Source organism: Dipodomys spectabilis, unplaced genomic scaffold, assembly GCF_019054845.1.
Source record: "Dipodomys spectabilis isolate Male_0828 unplaced genomic scaffold, ASM1905484v1 ptg000587l, whole genome shotgun sequence".
Lineage (NCBI taxonomy): Eukaryota > Metazoa > Chordata > Mammalia > Rodentia > Heteromyidae > Dipodomys > Dipodomys spectabilis.
Window position 1 is genome coordinate 426,405 of NW_024871264.1, and position 22,951 is coordinate 449,355.

A 22,951-nucleotide genomic window follows, 5' to 3' on the forward strand; every position below is an offset into this window, starting at 1 on the left:
GCTTGAACTCTGGGCCTGGGCATGATCCCTGAGTTCAAGGTGTGCACTTTACCACTTGAGCCACAGAACCACTTTTGGGTTTTCTGGTGGTTAATTGGAGATAAAAGTCTCACAGACTTTCCTGCCCGGGTTAGCTTTGAACTGGGATCCTCAGAAACCATCTTCCTCAGTAGCTAGGATAATAGGCACAAGCCACTAATTTAACCCATTTCTGTACTCTATCCTCTACCCCGGTTAACCAGAAACCTAATCCTAATCACAGTCTGATTTAATACCAAGTGGTTAATGTAAGGAAAATTGTCTAGATTCTATTCAATCACACATTTTTTTGCTTCCACTTCTTAGTGGAATACTAAAATTTACCCTAAAGCTTATTCTTCCCTAACCCTAACTAGAACAAAAAAGTATCTCACACTTTAAACCAAATTATATCTGAATGTTTAAAGTAACATAAACACTGGTTTTCATTCATTCTAACTTTGATGCCATTCATTCTTCTTAAAATATGTGGCAGTTTTACACAATATCTTACATCTTTTTCTCATCCTAACCCCAGCTCTAACTGGAACACCTTGCCTAAGCCTAAGCCTACATATAACTGAATCATCATGTTAATAGCAAGCCTCTTTTTTCACATTTATCCTAACTCTTGCTCAGCGTGTAGGTCTAAATTTTACTTGCATTTTGAACCTAAATTTTTAAGTGTTTTTCTATTTCCTACCAGGTTTTATTTTTCATTATATCTTAACAATTTTATTTTGTTGTAAAGATGCTTTAAAGAGCAATTAAGTACATATGTAACAAAAGGAGTACATTTCTTGTTGAGCATTGTTACCCCATTCTGTCTTGTTCTCCCACTATCCCATTCCTCCCCACTTCCCTTACTCCTCCCTCCCCATGGTGTAAACTTCATTTTCAACAGTGTCTTTTGAGTATCATTATTGCAATGGGTCATCCTGTATTGAACCTAAATTTTCTATTTCTCTAATTCTAATTCTAATTCTGTCTGGGATCCTAACCCTAACCATAATAATAATGATAACTCAATTCAGAAGTTAACGAAAATTATTCAAGTTTTATTCATCCTATTAATCCACTGTACATCTTGAATTAAGTTGCAGTTTAGCTTAAATCTTCCAAATTAGTTTATATGCACATATGCAAAGATGCAATTTTATGTGAAAAACAGAAGATCTTTGGAGAAAGGAGTAAAGAAAAGGAAACATAGGGAGTATAATCAAATGCTTTAAATATATTATAGAATTGCCACTTCTGACAATTAATAACCATTAAGAAAATAATTAAAAATTAATAAATAAGACACTGCCTTCTAGTGTTCTTTAAGAGACCCATGATATGTCTTGTGAAAGAAATACTTTGTGTTAGTTAAACTTTGTTCATGCATAATTTATATAGTTATTGGCCAATTATTTAACTTAATGAATAAAAATATGTCAAATAAGATTCCATGACATAAAATATAAAGCAATTATTTAGCAATTGTTTGAGAAAAAGTTATAGTCATGAGTTTTAGGAAACTGAATTTCTATTTCCCAGAAAGCAATGAATTAGGTTTACTAATCTAGTATTTGTAGTAAGCTTAGAGAACATAATTGGCATGAAAAACAACTAAAGGTACATCTTCTTTCTTGAATGAGTAATATTTTAAACATTGTCTTTTATTCAAATGAATGCTTAGGTTTACATTTCAAAATAAATGTAATTTTATCTCCTTTCAGAACAAGTACTTACCCTGCAATTAAATGTAGTAGCATATTCAGGTATTTAAAAGCTAAATTTTCTTTGTTTGAAATGTAGCTTTACATGTTCAGAATGACATGATTTTTTATTCATAAATGTCTAACCTCGGATTTTTGCTTTATCAATATAAATTGTCTCATGACATTGTAGTGAAAGCTGCAGTAACGAGAGTGGTCAAAACGATTTCCTAAATTCTAAATTTTAAATCTAATCATTTTTAGCCTTTGATAATATAATTTATTGTCTCTTCAGAGCAATTAAGCTAAAATAAATACTACTTTTTAAACATTTCACTCACATTGTAAATAATATTAACATAGGTAAAAAAGACACTAATTATTTCAGACTCATATTTGGTGATCTTAGTGTGAAGAATATAGAGAGTAGAAAGACTTTGTACTCAATAAATATTTTGGGTTAAATTAAATCATATATCTGGATTTCTAATTTGAAAGTTAATCACATGGAAACAGGAAAACAATAAAAAATAATTACTTTGGGATCATTTTTCTTCTTAAAATTATGAAGCAAAAGTAGCTATAAGAAATATATTTTTCAGGAGCTGGGAAGGTGGCTCAGTGGTAGAGCACTTGCCTCGCATGCATGAGGCCCTGGGTTTGATTCCTCAGCACCACATAAGCAGAAAGAAAAAGCTGGAAGGGTTGCTGTGGCTCAAGTGGTAGAGCGATAGCCTTGAGCTGAAGAGCTGAGGGACAGCACCCAGGCCCAGAGTTTAGGCCCTACGACCGGACCCAGCCCCTCAAAATATATATATTTTTTCAATAAAATGTTTCAATCCTTAGTAAAGTGCATTATACTTTAATATAAAGTTATTCTCAAAATAGAAATTCTGCAACTAATCTAATGTATGTATTTATGCACAAAATGCTGTGACTTCTAGTTGTTATATGATTTTATTTTTATTTTTTAGTTGTGACATGATCCCTACATACATTTATTACAAACATCTGTAATTATACAAATCAAGCCTATACACACTAATTTATGTAAGATAATATTCAAAAAAAATTATCTTTTGTCCTGTCTCCAACAGGGAAGGATGATGTGCTGAAGTGTATTAAATGAAAGTACTCTAATGAAGAGTCTTTATGGAATGGAAATTTGCAACAGGAGGATGGTATAATGAGTACTTTCTACTGGGCTGAACAGGAATTCTTGTTTCTACTTTCTTACCTTTTAATCACACAAGGAAAGCCACAAAATTTGAAGTTCATATGAAGGAATTGCATTCCTAAATGATGTGGCAACTCTGCTCAAAAGTTTGATCTTATCACTAGTTCTTTGTGCTTGCTGGCTGATCTAGTTCTGTATCATATGTTTCATATTATTAAGCATATTAGTAATTCAGCCCTGAGTACATTGCAAGAGACTCCTGAAAATCACAGCTATTGCTGTGTAATAATCAGAAGAGAGGGAAAAGATTGTATTAACCTCCAATTCCTCCCTTTGGCCTTTAATATAACAATTAATTGTCAAAACAATCATGTAAGATGTTAGTTTATTTTTCCCTTTTTAATTAGAGATTAAACAAATGCTTTTAGCAGTTAAAAGTGATGACAGTGAAAACAGAGCTCTGATATGAGCACCTTCTCCATAATAAGTAATGCTCTATGGACTATAAATACAGAAGATACATTAAAATTCTCTCTCTCTCTCTCTACACACACACACACACACACACACACACACACACACACACAAAGAGCTGCCACCAGACACATCAGAGATCAGTTCCATTTGTAATAATAGTTGATTGATGTTTGCTCCATTGTTTTATCTCGGCTTCAAGATCTTGCCTGGACCTTTATCTTTCTCTGAGATCAAGTTCCTATATCTTATTATAATGTGTGTCTGTATATTCATAATATGTTCCTGGCTGCTTCAGGCCAATTCACAATACCCGGAATGCAGTATCCTCAAACTTGACAGTCAAAGCAAACTCCATGAATTTATACTACTTTTCCAAAATACTAAAATTTATTGGGTCTAGAAACGAAAAAGAGCACTCACCTTGTTATTTTAGTAGCAATTGACATCATGAAAGTAGAAGAATATTGATCAGGATTTCAGGTAAGAGAATCGGAGTTTGTCTAAAATGTAGAATACAGGGTCTGTATTACAGATACAAAATCTTGTTCAATAGGCTCATGAATTGAAAACTTGTAATCCTATATTGAAAGCAAAATTTACATATACAGTTTTCCAGTTTTTTTGCTTACCTATCACTTCTGATCACATATCCTCTTATGAATGTTTATCGTATCTTTGAATAAATCAGATTTGCATGTACTTGTCATCTTAAGGAAAGACAGTCTGATTTTATATCTTTCATTCTGTGTGACAAACCTTTATTTTTGTTTCTCTGTTTGTGAAAAAAAATGTATCTCTGGAAACCTTATATTGATAGCAAATCTGGGTATAATTTTCATTTTTAAAATTTCAAATATAATATAAACTTTGTTTTGACTAGTTATTTTTTAACAATGAGTGATATTCATGAGCACTAATATTTTGGTGCCTTTAAGTAAATTGAGACTTGATGTGGTATGGGAGTTCTTGGGTCTAAATGTCTTAATCATTAGATCATTCATGTATAAACATTTACATTGAACTTTTTTATTTTTATACGTAAAATAGTCCCCAAAGTTTTACTTTAAAGTGATAATGGGGGGAGGTGTCTTCATATTCAAAACTTTATATTTATTTCAATTAAAGTACAGAAAATACACGATGTTCACTGGAGCAATATGATGAGAAACATGAGAAAGATGAGAAAAATGTTTCTAGTAAAAGATGAGAACATATTTCTAAAGAGAATGGATATATTGATTAAAACATAGAAAAGAGTAAAATAGTCAGGTTTCTTGCTTTAGATTGCATAAATTTCATATGAATGTAGCTCAAAATGAGACTGAGAGATAAATTCATATTTATATTATTGAGATTTACATCACAATATAAGAAATATAGGTATTTTAAGAAATTGGTAATTCAAAGCACTAGATACCTAATGGATGAAGAATGGAATTGAAAATTGCAGATGAAAACAAATCAACATGCAGGTGTTATGATTTTATAATACTAATATGAAAGAACTGAAGCTTTTGTCTTCTGAAAAAGAATGTTTAGCCTGTAATTTCAATCTAAGGCATCAGTTGTAATGAGTCTAAAATCTTTTTCTCCAAGTTATCCAAGAGTACTATACTCATCCTCTAAAGAGTGAATAAGTAATTATTTTCATTAGTTTTGCTTAATATTAATTTACTGGCAGCAAAAGGTTAAAATGTCTGGTCTCTTTCTTTCAATGTAATAACATACATTTCATATTATTAGTGTCTCTTCATAGAAGCCTGAAATCACTATTTCAAAGTAACACAAACAGAAAAGAAATAAAATAAAGGGATACAACCATCACAAATCCTAAATTATGTGAAAAAATCCACAATATCAAAAATAAACCTGTGGAAGTGGAAAAACAATGGCTGAATAAGAACAGAAAATTACCCTGGCTCCAGCTAATGAAACAGAGATTTAGAGTCCTAGCAGGTATTCCACTTCTAGCAGGTCAAACCAAGTCAGGTATAATTATATATAAATATATAATTCAAAAGAAGATTTTATACTGTCTTCACAAGAAAACAGAAATCTATGAAAAATTACCCAGCCAGGCAAGTGACTGTTGTGACTGTGTTGGCCAACATATTCAAAAGCACAGCTGCATTGTGGAAACAAAAGGGCCACATGGGAAAAAAGCAGGAACAGAGGCAGCCACATCCAAACACAAACACTATTGACCTTACCACTGGACAGTTCGAACTGTCATTGGAACCACAAGTATTAACATGACAATATCTCACCACAAATGATCTCTAATCCTACACTTAATCGTCTAGACAAAAACCTAATTCTAGAAAAACAAATCACAACAGAAGACCAAACCAACACCTGCAAATCAACCAAGAACATAGTCACCTATTAAGATCATAGATCCCAAAAATGAAAGTCAAGAAATTCACCAAATGGACAGAACAAATCAGAAAAATACAAGAAAACTGATGCCACGGTAGTATAATTCACACAAGAACTGACCAGACATTAGAACAGACAATTAAGGAGCTAGAAGAGATAATTCAAAATACATTACAAATACTGTGGAAAAATGTCATTAATGAAAAGATACAAAACCTCTACAAGGAAAGTTGTGAAAAAGATGAGACCAATCAAAGATTAGCAAAATAATTCATGGAGACTACAAACAGAAAGATAAAAAAAAAATTCTGAGAAGGCAAAGGAGTCCAAGGAAAAAATAGTTAAGTAGTTAAAAGGTATGAGAGAAGACACAGCTAAAAAAAAAAAAAAAAAAAACCCTCCAACAACTCCCTTAACCAAAGAAAAGATGTAAAGAAAGTCCACACAAGACCTAAAACAAAGCTTTAGTATAGATAGAAGCTCTAAAAAAATGACCAATTAGAAGATAGAGAAATAAAACACAAAGTAGAAAGTCTGTACAGCGAATAGATGACATAGAAGATAATGCTAGGCATCAAAGACAAACTAGGTCTCATAGAAAAGAGGAGCTAATCATTTAGATCAAATCCAAGAAATAAGTAACGATCTTGCTGGAAGTTCAAGATTCAGTTAGAAGATCAAACTTGGGGGAGATAGGTATCAAGAAGAAGAGCAGGAAACAAAATGGATGGGAAACATATTACAGAATTCTAGCAGAGAACATGCCAAACATCCAAAAAGAAAGGCTCATTCAGAGAAGAGAAGCCTTTAGAACACCAAACAGAAAATACCAGAACAGAACAACCCACCACCACATCATAATCCATTAGAGGATCATTAGAGATCAAGGAAAGGATTCTTAAAGCTGTCAGGAGAAAAAACTGATTATTTATAAAGGATATACAGTCATAATAAATAATGATTTCTTAGCTGATATGGTAAAAAGGAGAACCTGGCATGATATATGGCAAACATTAAAGGCAAACAACTACCGATCATGAATATTGTCCTAAGCCAAACTCTCCTTTACATTTAAAGGATATATAAAAATATTTCATGACAAAGAAAACTTGAAACAACTTATCTCCACCAAATCAACAAGACAGAAATTAATCAAATATATCCTATATAGAGAAGGCCAAGAAGAACAGGAACTGGTTATATAAAATACTCTCTACCAGAGAACAAAGTAAATATATATATTTTTTATTGTGAAAATACTGTACAGAGGGGTTACAATTACATGGACAAGATAATGAGTACATTTGCTATCAAGCATTGTAACCTCCTCCTTTGTTTTCCCTTCCCATCCCTTCCCATCCTCCCACCACCATGCCCACCCAACCCTCCCCGCTCCCACCCCCCCCATACCAAAGTTTTAAACTTCGTTTTCAACATAATGACTTGTGCATCTCATTGTTGCAATGGGTCCATCTGTATCCCTATTTAAACAATTTGTTTTTTCCCCTTCCCCTCCACAAATTATACCGAACAAAGTAAATATATTGAGAATAGATGTGGCACAGCTGCTAACAACAGGAATTATAGATATTTCCCAGCCTTAACTCTCAATATCAATGGACTTAAATTTCCAATTAGAAAACACAGATTAGATAGTATTATAAAAAAACAAGACGCATCCATCCACTGTCCACTAGAGATACATTTCATTGACAAAAACAAACACATACTCAAACTGAAAGGCTGGAAGGAAATTTTTCAAGCAAATGGATACCATAAACAGGCCACAGTAGAATTACTAACATAAAATAATGTAGAATTCAAATTAAAATTAGTAGGAAGAGACATTACATATTGATAAAGGCAGCTCTCCATTAGGATACAACAAGTGTAAATATCTATGCCGTGAATCTTGGACCACCCCAAATCATCAACCAAATACTACATAACCCAAAAACACATCTCAACCCATCATTGTCATGCATGGATTGGTTATCCAGGAAAAACTCAACCAAGAAACTGAAGACCTAAATAACTGCATTGACCACCTTGCCCTTACAGACATCTACAGAATATACATTCTGTGTCAGTATATACATTATTTGCAGCAGGTCATGGAAGATTCTCCAAAACAGAACCCATCCTATGTCACACAGAAATTCTGTCCAAATCGAAAGAAATATTAATTGAATTCCCATAGCTTGTCAGACCACAACAGAATAAACTTACAATTAAACAGCTAAAGCAAAAAAAAAAAATTGTCAAACCTATGAAGACTGAACAACACATTGCTGAATGACCAGTGAGACACTGAAGAGATTATAATGGAAATCTGAAAGTTTCTGGAATTTAAGAAAAATGAAGACACAACATACCAGCTCCTCTGGGACATATTAAATGCAGTACTTCAGGAAATTTTATAGCTTTGAATGCCTACATCAAGCAATTGGGGAAATCTCAAATCAGTATTTTTATTATGTACCTAAAGCTCCTTGAAGAGAGGAACAAGTCCAACCTAAGTAGGCTGAAACAAATAAAAAAGTTAAATCAGAAATAACTAACGACAAAATAAAACATAGAAAGATCAACAAAACCGATTTGCTTCTTTCAATAAATTAACAGACTTGACAGAACCTTACCAAATCTGACTAAAAAGAGACCTTATATAGATAGAAAGATAAGTAAAAAATCCACAGATTGGGAGAAGGTCTTTAGTTGCTCTGCAACATACAATGGCCTCATATCTCAAATATTCTTAGAGCCCCAAAATTAACCCCCCCCAAAAAAAACAAATTCTCATAGAAACAACAACCCTCATAATATAAGTGAGCTTAAGATTTAAGGAGAGACCTCTCTGAAGAAGAAATATGAATGACCAATAGACACATGAAGAAATATACAACATTTCTGGCCATAAAAGAAATGCAAAGCAAAGCAAAATTGAGATTCCACCTAACCCCAGTTTGAATGACCATAATGAAGAAAACTAATAATAACAGATGCTGGGCTGGTGGAGATGTGGCCAAAAAGGAACATTACTACACTATTGGTGGAAATGTAAACTTGTTCAAATACTCTGTAAAGAAATATAGAGGTTCCTCACTAGAGCTCCCCTATGACCCAGCAATGATGGATCAAGGAAATGTTGTATATATTCACAACAAAATTCTATGCTTCCATCAGAATGATTGACATTGTCCCATTTGTAAGAAATGGAATCATTTGGAAACATAATAATTCAAACAAGCCAGACCCAAAGAATCAGAGGCTACATGTTTTCACTCATTTGGAAAAACCAGAATATGTCTAGGACATTCACAGTAGCTCAATAGCAATATGCATATCACCATAAAATGATGCTTATCGAAATGAGCTCCAAGAAATGGATACAAGATGATTGTATAGTGAACTGTTTTTAGTTATTTCTATTTAGTTTTCCCCTTTGGTTTATTCACTGTAATCACTGTTTTTGATTTCTGTACCCTTTGTCTTATACATAAGTTAATCTGATTTGGGGAAAGGAAGGGAAATCACAGAAATGGTGGGACAAAGATTAACCAAAGCAACAGTGATATTCACTAGACACTATGTTAGAAATAAACTTTACAACTTTGTGAGAGTGAGATGTCAGGGTTGGGGGAAGCAGAAAAAAATGAGGAAGGGGTAACACTGTTAAAAATGTACTCATTTGGGCTGGGAAGGTGGCTCAGTGGTAGAGTGCTTGCCTTCCATGCATGAGGCCCTGGGTTCGATTCCTCAGCACCACATAAGCAAAAAGAAAAAAGCCGGAAATGGTGCTGTGGCTCAAGTGGTAGAGCACTAGCCTTGAGCTGAAGAGCTGAGGGACAGCGCCCAGGCCAAGTTCAGGTCCCACGACCGGACCAAAAAAAAAAAAAAAAATGTACTCATTACTTATGTAACTGTAACCCACCTCTCTGTATATCACCTTCATAACAAAAACAAAACAATTGGAGAACTCACCCAAATACAGCAAATTAGAGACAAAAATGTGACAACACAACAGATATAAGCAAAATTGAGAATGTTATAAGAGAGTACTTTGAAAATCTTTTGCCAATCACCTGAAGAATCCTAGGGAAATTGATGCTTTCCTATACTGGATCTGAAGCAAGAAGTAACACATAAGAAGAAATGAAAAGGAAATGTCAATAAACCACTTCCCATTCCAGAAAAATCTACAACTCTATGAATTTACCATGAAATTAAGGCCTGCGTAGAACTTACAATTCACAGTTATAACTCTTCAATGGAATAGAAAAGGAAATGGAATTATCAAACACATTCTATGAAGCTAGAATTAGACTCTTCTCTAAATCACATAGGGACTCACTAAAGAAAGAGAACTATGAACCCAAGTCTTTGATAAGCGATGATGCAGAACTTCTTAATAAAATTCTCACCAACTAATTTCAGCAACTAACAAAAAATAATATTGTATGATCAATTAGGATTCATCCTAGGATACAATTGGATTCAATATTCTTGTCAATAATCATAGTACAAATCATCAGCAGAAGCAGGGACAAGAAACACATGATCGTCTATATGGATGAAGTAATAGTTTTAACAAGCTCCAATACCCCTTTATGATTGTCTGAGAAGCTAGGAATGCGTGGAACATTCCTCAATATAATACAGAGTATATATATGACAGATAATTAGCATTTACCTAACAGTGGAAGCATGAAGACATTAAAATCAGGAATGAGACAAGGATGTCCATTCTCTCTACTACTCTGCAATAAGGCAGTGGACTTTCTAGCAAGAGCAATAAGCAAGAGAAAAACATAAAGGGGATCCAAAGAGGGAAGATGTAAAACTACCCCTTTTAACAGATGAAATGATCCTGTATTTAAAGGACCCTATAGCTTCCTCCTTCAATTTACTAAAGGTGATGCTAACCTTCAGCAATGTAGCAGGGTATAAAAACCACAAGAATCAGTAGTTTTTCTGTGTTACCAACAATGGGAAAATCCAGGCTGAAATCCGAAAAACAACCTCATATGTATTAGCCTTAAAACCAAATCAAATCTAAACTAAACAAAACAACAACAACAAAACTAGGAATTAATTAATTTAAGTAAAATGTGAAGGACCTCGACTGTGAAAACTTTAAAAATCTAAAAAGGGAAATTAAGGAGACTCAAAGACATGGAAAATCTTTTTTTTTTTTTTTTTGGGTCCGGTCGTGGGGTCTGAACTCTGGGCCTGGGCACTGTCCCTCAGCTGTTCAGCTCAAGGCTAGCGCTCTACCACTTGACCCACAGTGCCACTTCAGGCTTTTTTCTTTTTGCTTATGTGGTGCTGAGGAATCGAACCCAGGGCCTCAGGCATGCAAGGCAAGCACTCTACCACTGAGCCACCTTCCCAGCTCAAGAAATGGAAAATCTTTTTTTTTTTTTTTTTTAATTTAATTTTATTTTATTTGAGAACATACTGTACAGAGGGGTTACAATTACATGGGCAGGATAATGCATACATTTCTTACCAAGCATTGCAGCCTCCTCCTTTGTTTACCCTTCACCTCCCTTCCCAGCCTCCCCCCTCCCTCCCACCCAATCATACCCCCCCACACCCCCCCACCGACATTGTAAAGCTGGTTTTGACATGACATTTTGTACTTCTCATTGTTGCAACAGGTCCACCTGAATCCTTAAACGACTTGTTTGTCCCCATCTCCTCCACATGTTATACTGACATCAAATATAGTGAAAGCGGGGGTTACACTGTGGGGGAGGGACATACAAAGCAACAAAGAAATAATCTTATAAATGCGTTAGAAACACATGCATGAAAGAAACAAAAACATTAAAATACATATTTGAGGTTTCGTTTTCCTAACATCACATTATCTGACTTTTTCCGCTTGACTCATACCTATACTAGATATTGCAAATAAGGGAAACCATGGGACCTATGTTTCTTTGGGCCTGGCTTACTTCACTTAATATAATTTTTTCCAAGCCTTTCCATTTCAAGAAATGGAAAATCTTTTAAAGCTCCTGGTTGGAAGAATTTACATGATGAAACTGCAATGCGGCCCCCCAAAAATTGACAATGCAATACTCATCAAAATCCCAACTATATTCTTCAATAAAGTAGAGAAAGAAATCCAAATTTAATATGGAATTAGTAAATTATAGATGAAACAGAAGGCTTAGAAATGAATTCATGGGCCTATCATGATCTAACACATACACACACACACACACACACACACACACACACACACACACACATACACACACACACACAGAGTGAAATTCTATTCACCCATCAGAAATGATGACTTTTCACCAGTCTTAAGGAAAATGAAAGGCTTGGTAAAATTATACTAAGAGCAAAGAGAATGGAACGCAGACTCAGAGCAATGTATGTTTCATGATTCATTCATTTATGTTAGCTAGAAGGTGCCCACAAATCTACAAGTAAACAAGACTGATTCTACCTCGTCCCAGTAAGAATGGCCATTATCAAGAAAACTAACAATAGCAAATGCTGACATGGATGTAGCCAATTGGGAACTCTATTACACTCTTGGTGGGAAATTAAACTTGTTCATCCACCGTGGAATGCAGTACGGAGTTTCCTGAAAAGACTAAATATAGATCTCCCTTAAGACCCAGTAATTCCCCTCATCAGCAGTAATTCAATAAATAACAAGCAAGCTCACATGAAAGCTTTCAGCATAACCATGTTCAGGGCCCAGGCCCAGTGTTCAAGGACTGGAAAAAAAGTTACCACTTCTGGTATTTGTTTTTAAAAATATGAACTTTTGACATAAGAAACCAAATCATTCCATTTGCAGTAGCTAGGATAGGACTTAAATGTCGTGGGTGATAAAATGGCTTCTTTGTTGAATGTTAGGAAAAGATGTAGGCAGTTCAAGAAAAGGGAGATTTTTTTTTGCTGTTGATCGAGGGGCTTGAAGTCTGAGCTTGGGCACTGTCCCTGAGTTCTTCAACTCAAGGTGAGTTCTCTACCTCTTGAGCCACAGTGCAACTTCTGGTTTTCCTGTGGTTAAATGGAGATAAGAGTCTCTGGGACTTTCCTGTCCAGGGGGCTTTGAACTGCAGTCCTCAGACCTCAGCTTCCTGAGTAGCTAGGATTACAGTTGTGAGCCACTGGCACCAGGCTAAAAGTGGGGGAATTTTAGAAAAGAAAATCCACCTCTTTACCTGTGTCTAAACCTCAGATATCACTATTAGAACACTTCATCCTCAACTCATTTCACCAGACATTTGTAAATTTTCTCTTTCCCTTTATGTAGGAATACTGCAGTCAATATCAACTCAGCTGTGGGACTGGATCAATTGTATGTTAATTGCTAGCACCTAAATCAAGAACTGTTACATCAAAACAAATGAACCCCTCACTTGGAATAATTGTATTCTTTTTATTACAAATCTGTGCTTTATCAATTCCTAATGTGATATTGGACCTCCCAACAGAGTGATGACATTTTCTTTCTCTTCAGCAATTGTCCTTCTTCCACATGTGTTCAAATATTTAAGATTTCAAAGATTTCCATTGATAATTCATTAAGCTGACCTCTAAGATAATGTGCGTTTCTGGAATTTGGTCTGCTGTCTTGTTCTTACATGCACAGGCCTTCTATGATTTATTTGTTCTACAAGGAATTCTACTTTCCAATCTTCATGTGATCAATTTTAGTCCCTTTCATCAGTCTTTCTGACTCTCTCTCTGGAGTGTCATTTGAGTTTGTCTCATAAAAAAATATATTAGTTATCAGCTAAATGACTCTCAACTTCTGTTTCTGGCCTGACTTCATGTAGGCTGTGATAGCAGCCCTGACTGGCTGTGCTTACTGGAGTGTTCTTTTGTTTGTTTTGTTTTCGGTTTTGTTTTTTTTTTTAGAGATCTAGTATTACTATTCAAAGTAGTAGCTTTTCTGGGCCCCTGTGAGTCCCTGGCCTAGAGTCAATGGGGTTTTCTCCTAAAGATACAAAGAACAGGTGACTAAATTCCTGTTTAAATTGTCTCAAAATGAGGCAATCTGGCATCTTTGCAAAGCCATCAATAATCCTCTGTAACCAATTACAGAAATGGTCTATCAAGATGGCTTTTCAAGGTTGACTGTGAAAAATGTTCATTTCCAAGTCACCAGCATAAAACTGATCACATCCCTGGGAGTAGACTTTTGGAAGGAAGGTTCCCCTTCCTTCCTTATCTTATGGTAGATCAAACCAAAATATTCTGCAGTTGTGGTCAGCCTGGAGCACATTTTCCCAAGAATATTCTCTAGTGTAAAAGAGGACCAACTATCAAAATAAAGGTGAAAATACTTGTGTACTACAGAATGATTTATCTTGCTTATATCTGTTGTTATTTTCATTACTTCAAACACATGGATAATTATATTGGGATTAGACAAGTGGCAAAGGATTAATAGAATAAAGATTCTGTTTACCTTCATATATCTGATATAATACACTTAACCTCTTATGGAAAATTAAATCCAGCTGTAGAAACAATGTCAGAAATATAAAATAAGCCTCAATATGAATAATCTGGCACACATACACCATCATCTACTCAGAAATGCAGTCTCTCTATAAATATTTATTTGGTGAAGAATAATAAAAACTTAATGAATATGACTTTTAGGTATCATCTGAAATACTCCTCGTGTATATAATTGTATGTAATTTTATAGATGTTACCTAGACAGGAATTTAACATGCATATAGAAATCAAATTTCCACAATTTAAGCTGGATGAGAAGAATCATTCCCTCTTGTATTGTGTGGTGTGAATTTTACCATAGTGCTGAACCCTTCCACCTAATACCAAGAGTCATGTGCAATAATTTATTATTTGATGTTAACATGATTGCTAATTGTAGAATACACTTTGAATTATTACATTAATTCACAGAATTAAAAAAGTAATAATATATTATTTGCTTAAATTCTGCTTCTCAATTTTACAATTCATGATATATATTAGTAAAATTAGATTCACTTTCTTCTTTTCTATAGCTGCTAAATGTAAAATTTATATATTAAACATTCAACATTAAGAAATCAATAATAAGTAACCTATTATTAAAATGATATAGTATTAAACTGTGATTTGAATTATAGTTCTAACAAATTGTGATGTAAACAACAATTAATAGAATTATGGGTAATTTTTTTTAAAACTTACCAGCTTGTTATTTGTTTCCTAATTGTGTCATTTGTTATTTTGGTCCAAGCCATCTCTTCATCCTTATTGTTTAGTTTTCTATTTTATCTCTACTGGTTTGCTGATTGTGTGTTTTGTTTTCCCTTTTTAGTGAATGACATGAGGCTGAAAATCTGTATGCTAGTTAATTACTTCCTATGTTAAAGTAAAATTATTGCTCTCCACAGCTGTTCTACTCTTTGTAGAGTATTTTTCCCAGTCCCATATCCTGTATTGCTGCTCTCATGTATTTTATTTTATTTTACTTTTATTGTGAAAATACCTTACAGAGGGGTTACAATTACATGGGCAAAATAATGAATACATTTCTTATTAAGCATTGTTGCCTCCTCCTTTGTTTCCACTTCCCATACCTTCTTTATTTTACTTTTTATTTAAATTTTACTGTCAAGGTAATGTACAGAGGGGTTATACTTACTTAAGTAAGGTAATGAATTCATTTCTTTTCTAATTTGTTATCCCTTCCCCCATTTTTCTCCCTCTTCCCTTCCAACAGCCCCTCCAAGATTATTTCCAACATATTGTCTTCTGTGTATCACTGTTGCATAGGTTCCCCCTTTGTCCTTTGCCTCACCATTTTTCCCTTTCCCTTCCCTAGTTCATATTAACATATTTATAATAACCAGGGTATCAAAATCAAATACAGTGACTACAGGGGATAAAACATAGGTGGGGAAAACACAAAAGGATAAAAAGAAATCATGCAGTACATTAAGAACAACAACAACAAAGAACATGTCTTGGAGTACATTTCACTTAGAATCACCTTATACAATCATATGTACATAGCTATAGGGCTATTCTGCTCATCTACTAAGATTATCCTTGATGTACACAATAATGCTCCCCTATTACTCAGTAATCCCACTTCTGGGCATTTAACCAGGTGGCCACAAGCAAGGCCACACTAAAGCTACCAGCAAAATTATGTTTATCACAGTATTATTTACCATAGCTAAGATATGGAATCTATCCAGATGCCCCTCAGTAGATGAATGGATCAAGAAAATCACACACACACACACACACACACACACACACACACACACACACACACACGGAATACTATGCTTCCATCAGAAAGAATGATACCACCTCATTTGTAAGGAAATGGAAGTTCTTGGAAAAATTATATTAAGTGAAGTAAGCCAGACTTAAAGAAACATAGGTCCCACGGTTTCCCTTATTTGTAATAATTAGTTTATACCAAGGATAATCTCATGTCCTATGTTGAGCATACAACATTATTGCTATATTGTTTGTTATTATTTCTGCAAACAGGCAGGTATATTTAAAGAATTATGCTCATCTTATCCATTACTGGAGGAAGAGCATCCAAAAGCGCAACCCCTACTAGGAAGAACAACTCCTACTTATTTAGCTTCATTCCTATGTAAGGCCAGTGTTGTCCCCTGTATCCTCATGCTGTACATTACAACTCTATGCCTGTTCAACCTGTATACCTCCTGTCTTATACATTGTGACCTAAATGCCCCAGCAATTCCACTTTGCTTTACTTTTCAAAAATTTTCTCCCTCTGAGTGTAAACTTGCTCAACCACTTTGGAAAGCAGTATGGAGGTTCCTGAAAAGACTTCACATAGAGCTCCCCTATGACCCAGCAATCCCACTTTTGGGCATTTACCCAAATGTTTACAAACAAGACCACACTAAAGCTACCAGCACAACTATGTTTATTGCAGTATTATTTACCATAGCTAAGATATGGAACCAACCCAGATGCCCCTCAGTAGATGAATGGATCAAGAAAATGTGGTATATATACACAATGGAATGCTATGCCTCCATCAGAGAGAATGACATTGCCCCATTTGTTAGGAAATGGAAAGGCTTGGAAAAAATTATATTAAGTGAAGTAAGCCAGGCCCAAAGAAACATAGGTCCCATGGTTTCCCTTATTTGCAATATCTAGTATATGTCTGAGTCAAGCAGAAAAGGTCAGATAATGTGATGTTAGGGAAATGAACCCTTAGATATGTACTTAAATGTTTTTTTTTTCTTTCATGCATTTGTTTCTAACGCGTTTATAAGATTATTTCTTTGTTGCTTTGTATGTCCCTCCCCCACAGTATAACCCCTTCTTTCACTGTGTTTGATGTCGGTACAATTTGTGGAGGAGAAGGGGAAAAACAAGTCATGTAAGGATAACTGTGGACCCATTACAACAATGAGAAATAAAAGTTGTCATGTCAAAAAGAACTTTACAACTTTGGTGGGGGGGGTGGGAAGATGGAGTGGGGGAGCAGGGGGAGGATGGGAAGGGATGTGAAGGGTAAACAAAGGAGGAGGCTGGAATGCTTGATAAGAAATGTACTCATTATCTTGCCCATGTAATTGTAACCTCTCTGTACAGTATGTTCACAAAAAATTAAAATTAAAATTAAAAAAATTTTCTCCCTCAATGTATGAGGTTGGTGTGTGTGTGTGTGTGTGTGTGTGTGTGTGTGTGTGTGTGTGTTTACAAAAATCAGAAGACAACATTTTTCCTCATTCAGAATACATCTTTCAGGTCATTATAAGTTGTGGCTAATGGAAGAAGTCTCTTGCTATTTTAAGGATGAAACAGAAAAATATATTTTTGCATGCACCACAGTTGTTTATTAGTCTGTAGTTGAACACTGAACTTCGATTTATATCTTGGCTGTTGTTGTGAATAATGTGAATAATAATGAACTACAGATATATTTACGAGTTACCCAGAGAGAAATAATCACATGATTGGTGGGTCAGATGATATTTCAACTTTGGATTTCTTTAGAAAACTGCATACTACTTTCTACAAGGAGAGTACTAACCTGTATTTTGACCGAGTGTAAAAAATTTCCTTTTCTCCACACTCTCACCAGCCAACATTATTACCTTTTGAGTTTTTTTAGAGGGCAGGTTTTTACTGTGTGCAGTACCCAAGATGACCTCAGACCCAAATCCTTTTACTCCAACCTCCTAAAATCTTCGAATTATAAGCCTTTACCACCACACCTGGTTCCTTTGATTTTTTTTGATAAGAGTTATAATAGTTATAAAGTAGTATCATAGTAATTTTGAATTGCATTTCTCTAATGACTTTTGTTTACAAAACATTAAGCCAGCATAAAAGTTGTATTAAACACAACTTTGTAAACACACTGGTGATTTTCAGGGCTTTTTGGAAAACATGTCTATTCAGAAATTTTGTCCATTTTTAATCAAGTTTCTTGTTAATCTCATCTTTAATCTCTCTATACAAAATCAATCATTAATTCAAGGTAGTAGAAAAGAAAAAAGTAAGCTACTCCTAACTTTTTCAGTTTTCAATAACATGATATTGCTTAAATAATTTTCTGTTAATGCTTTGAGACTATATAACTCAATTTAGTTAGACCTTATACAAGGCTATGTATTTTATTTTATGTTGATTTTTCTTTCCAAAGCCTGCGTGACTAATTTCCCTTGGTTTCTTTCTGTTTCATGTAGTTCAGATTTCAAACTGAAGAATAAATGGAAGGAACAAACAAAAAAAAAATACAGTTCCTCTCATCTGATGATGCCTCTACAAGGAAAGACCTATCATAGAATATCAAAAAGACAATTCATTCTTCTAGGTCTGCCTTATCTTTGTGATGTAACTTAAGTGGTGTAAAACACAATATACTGCTCGGATACTTTTATGTGTTATCAGTTTTGTACATTTTCTTTTGGACTTCATCTCAGTCTACAACATTCCTTCATTATTATGTCCCTCATATTTTTACACTAACAAGACTGAAGATAACCAGTTTGATTTACAGCATGAGAAGTTATCTACCTGGCTTCCTTGGAAACAGAGCATGATCAATAGATAACATTGCTCACTACATGTAATGGTTTCTGTAATACTTATGACATTCTATTAGGTATTTAAAAAAAACTTCTGGCTAAACTCAAAGCTCATTCATAGAAGTTTATGTTAAGTATTTTATGTTTTATTTCTCTTAATTCTTAAGATAACATTTGCTATAAAGCTAATGTTATTACCATTTTAGTGTTGGGAAAAATTGTAATTAAAGGCACTAAGGGCATGGCCCAAAGACACACAGTGAGGAAGGAAATGAGTCAAAGTTTCCAAAAGTCATTCAGCAATACACAAAAGGTAGGTAAATTCTTTCCATTCTCTTACTCTCTCAATTCAATATTCATATTGTCCAAGAAATAATAGCATAGTAAATATTGCTCATGGTGATTGTTTTCTGTCAAATTTTGTCTTCATCACAGACTGTGTTGGTGACATTGGGTTATCATGCACAGAGCTGAGCTTCTAAATTGAGGTCCAAAGAGAGGCAAATTTCTTCTGTCCCACAGTTCCAGTTTCCTTTTTTAAAAAGTACCAAAACTTTTAAATATCATCACTTACTGTCTTTTAAGAATCCAAAAATGAAATAAATTCACATTTAATCAACCCAAAATGCTTTAAAAGTAAGAGATAATAAAACAGGCCCCCCTGAAGTAAATTTTCTTCTACTTTTAAAATTATTCTGAAAACCTTGTATTGGTTAGTCACACCTGTAATCTTATCTACTCGGGATAGCTACTCAGGAGCCTGGGATCTGTGGATAACCATTGGAGGTCAATCAGGACAAAAAAAATTCATGAAATTATTTTTCAAAATTTTTAATGACGCTGAGGAGAGGTCTGAGGGGTCCGGGCTGCACAGAGCGGCTGCCGGGCCCGGGCTGCAAGTAGAAGCCGCGGGGAACCACAGTCTCTGACCCGAGGAGTTCAGTTAAGAAGATGGCAGTGTTCACCCCAAGAAAGAAGAAGCAGAATTTTTTGAACTGTGACAGCCTATTATCAGAAATATCATCACAGGAATTAATTTTGAACCTCACTGAAAGTCTATTTCCATCACCTACAAAAAAGTACACTTGTCAGAACGGTGATAAAAAAGAAGTCAGAGAACACTGCTTTCCTCAAGACCATTTGATTTCAAGTCCACACAAAACAACTACAAAAAACAGATTGCCATCTGTAGATCACAGCTCACCATTTAAATCTACTATGCTTACTATATCTTTTTACAACAAAGATAAATTGTACCTCAATCCTCTGGAGAGAAAGCTGATAAGAGATAGTAGATCTTGTCTGCAGACTAATGGTGAAGATAAACTTATTCCCATTATAACTGAAAAATTGCAGGGAAAACCAGTCTCTATCAAAAAGAAGACCAAAAATATATGAAAAAGTTTAACTGTTAAGTGTCAATGCAGTTATACACACATCAAGGAAGTGTCAACAGATTCTAGAAATTCCAAGCAAAATCAAATGTCAAATAAACCTGTTGTAAAGAAAGAATATAATTGTTACCTAGCTGAAAGTAATCCAAATACTCCTCGGGTTCTAAGCCAAAAGGTAAAACCACAGGTTACACTCCAAGGTGGAGCCGCATTTTTTATTAGTAGGAAAAAAATGTCTCTTAAAACATTGTCACCAGAAGATACACCATCACTAGGAGTCACATACAAAAATAAACCAGAAACAACTGGAGATTCTGATTCAGAGGTTATATGTAAGAGAAAAACTTTTGTGGAGAATCAAATGTCAAAATGCTCATTACTAGAAAAGAATGTTGAACTACAACATTCAAGAAGTAGAAACAAAGAAGAATTAATAAAAGATTCATTTGGTGCAGTAGTTTCTTCAAAGGAATATAAACTTGATAAAGATAACAATTTTCCTTCAGAGAATTCTGTTGAAAACATGACAATTTCTCCTGAGTCCACTGTCTACCCCATCTTCAATGTGTCTTCAGTCAATGCAAAAAGATCTACAGCTGAAGAACAGATTTCTTTGGGATCCATGAGTGGTACTAACTTCTTGAAACAGGCTCAGAAAAATATGAACATGAGAGATACAAATAAAGAAACAAAAGACCAGCTCATCATTGATGCAGGTCAAAAACATTTTGGGACTACTATATATAAGTCTTGTGGCATGATCTATTCTGCTGCCAACCCTGAAGATGAACTGCAACATGCCCAATACCACCAGAGATTCCTGGAGGGAGTTAAGTATGTGGGCTGGAAAAAAGAGAGAGTGGTTGCGGAGTTTTGGGATGGAAAGATTGTGTTGATCCTGCCTCATGATCCAAGTTACGCTCTGAGAAAGGTAGAAGATGTAAAAGAACTTGTGGATCATGAGTTGGGTTTCCAGCAAGTCATTCCCAAATGTTCAAACAAAACTAAAACTTTTCTCTTTGTATCTGATGAAAAGAGAGTAGTTGGCTGTTTAATTGCAGAACCTATCAAACAGGCCTTCCGAGTCTTGTCTGAACCATCTGGCCCAGAATCTTCAAACTCTAAAGAAAGTTCTAGAGCTTGGCAGTGTTCAAATGCATCAGAACCTGCAGTCTGTGGGATAATCAGAATCTGAGTTTTCAGACTGAAAAGAAGAAAGCACATTGCAAGACGACTGGTAGACACTGTCAGGAATTGCTTCATGTTTGGCTGTTTTCTCAGCACTAACGAAATAGCATTTTCTGACCCAACACCAGATGGCAAATTTTTTGCAACCAAGTACTGCAACACCCCTAATTTCCTTGTATACAATTTTAATAGTTAAAGCCAATTTTAATGATAAAACTGATGGTGACGTGGCAAAGTTCAGATAGTTCATCATTTGACATTAGCTAACATCAAAATAAACAATTGACTCATGTATCCCCACCAAACTTTGTACCTTGAGTTAGAAAGTCAGAATACATTCCCTGGAAACCATCTAAACTTCCCAGAAAGAGAAAAGTGCCTAGATAATACTGAATAGCACTCGGGTTCTTTATTATGAACCATTATAACTGTAAGTAGAAATTACTTACTTCCTGTATTCGAGCATTGATCAAGATAATTTCTACAGAAACAGGCTCACTTGTCTTTTGAGAACTGTTAAACTTTTAGGCTTCAAATATCTCTTGCCCATCAGAAGCCAAGAGGAAAATTAAATCTAAGTAAGTAATTTACTTATTTAGGTTTTCAAGCCAATTCCTCTCTTCCTGATACAGATCTATAGCTATATAATTGAAGGTATTTAGGGCCTTGAATTTCTAATTTATGGTAAGACATGGTAAGGAATGAGTAAAATATCCCAAATTCACTTATGTAGAACAGAATTTGGTAATTCAATGTTTTAATCTTGATGCAGATCAAATTGCCCAAATGGACACTTGCTTGAAATTTTAAGTTCTGTTCTGCACTATTCCCTTCATTTCTGTCAAATGAAAATGTTGGCGTGCTACATTAGGGGACTTGTCACTGGCCAATGTGGTCATTAACAGAACCAGATGCCCCAATGGATGAGATTGCTCGTTGAGAGACTTAACTTGCAAAGCAAAATGTATTTGAGCTGTTTTCATTCTCAGCCATATAACTAAAGGATTTCTTTTTAGGTTGTATTACTCTTCATCTGCCATCTTTATTTAATAGTAAACCTGGTTCCAAAGAGAATGTGAAAGTGTTAAAATGTTTGCAATTATGCCAAAACATCGTAATATTATTTACTGCACTGTTTTAAAATTCTTCTAAATGTTTTATTCAAAATTTCTATTAGCTTTATTTTTTTGGTTGAATGCTTTTGTGGTAAGATAATAAAAAGTATTCTTAAAAAAATTTAATGAACTAGCAAAGACTCAGGAAATAAAATATAGCTCATATAGTACCTCACCAACCTAGAGAGGAAAGGCCTAGCAAGGCCTTTAAGCCCTGATTTCAAACTCTGAGCAGGCCATCACACATGCATGCACATGCATTTGCATGCATGCATTTTTTCCCTTCCCCTCCCCAAATTAGAGAAGCGTACATACAAGAGGCAGGTGCACCAACTTCAAATACAGAGAAAACAAGGGTTATAGCGTGGGGGAAGAACATACAAAGAAACAAAAATTCACATCGCACATTATAAGTATGTTAGAAACAATAGCAAGAAACAAAAAACTACTTGTTTCC

The 22,951-nt window shown here is 34.7% G+C and overlaps 1 pseudogene; it reads left to right on the forward strand.

Moving 5' to 3' along the window:
- Positions 1-19,645: 19,645 nt before the first annotated feature.
- Positions 19,646-21,743, forward strand: LOC122100589 (annotated as a pseudogene).
- Positions 21,744-22,951: the final 1,208 nt, after the last annotated feature.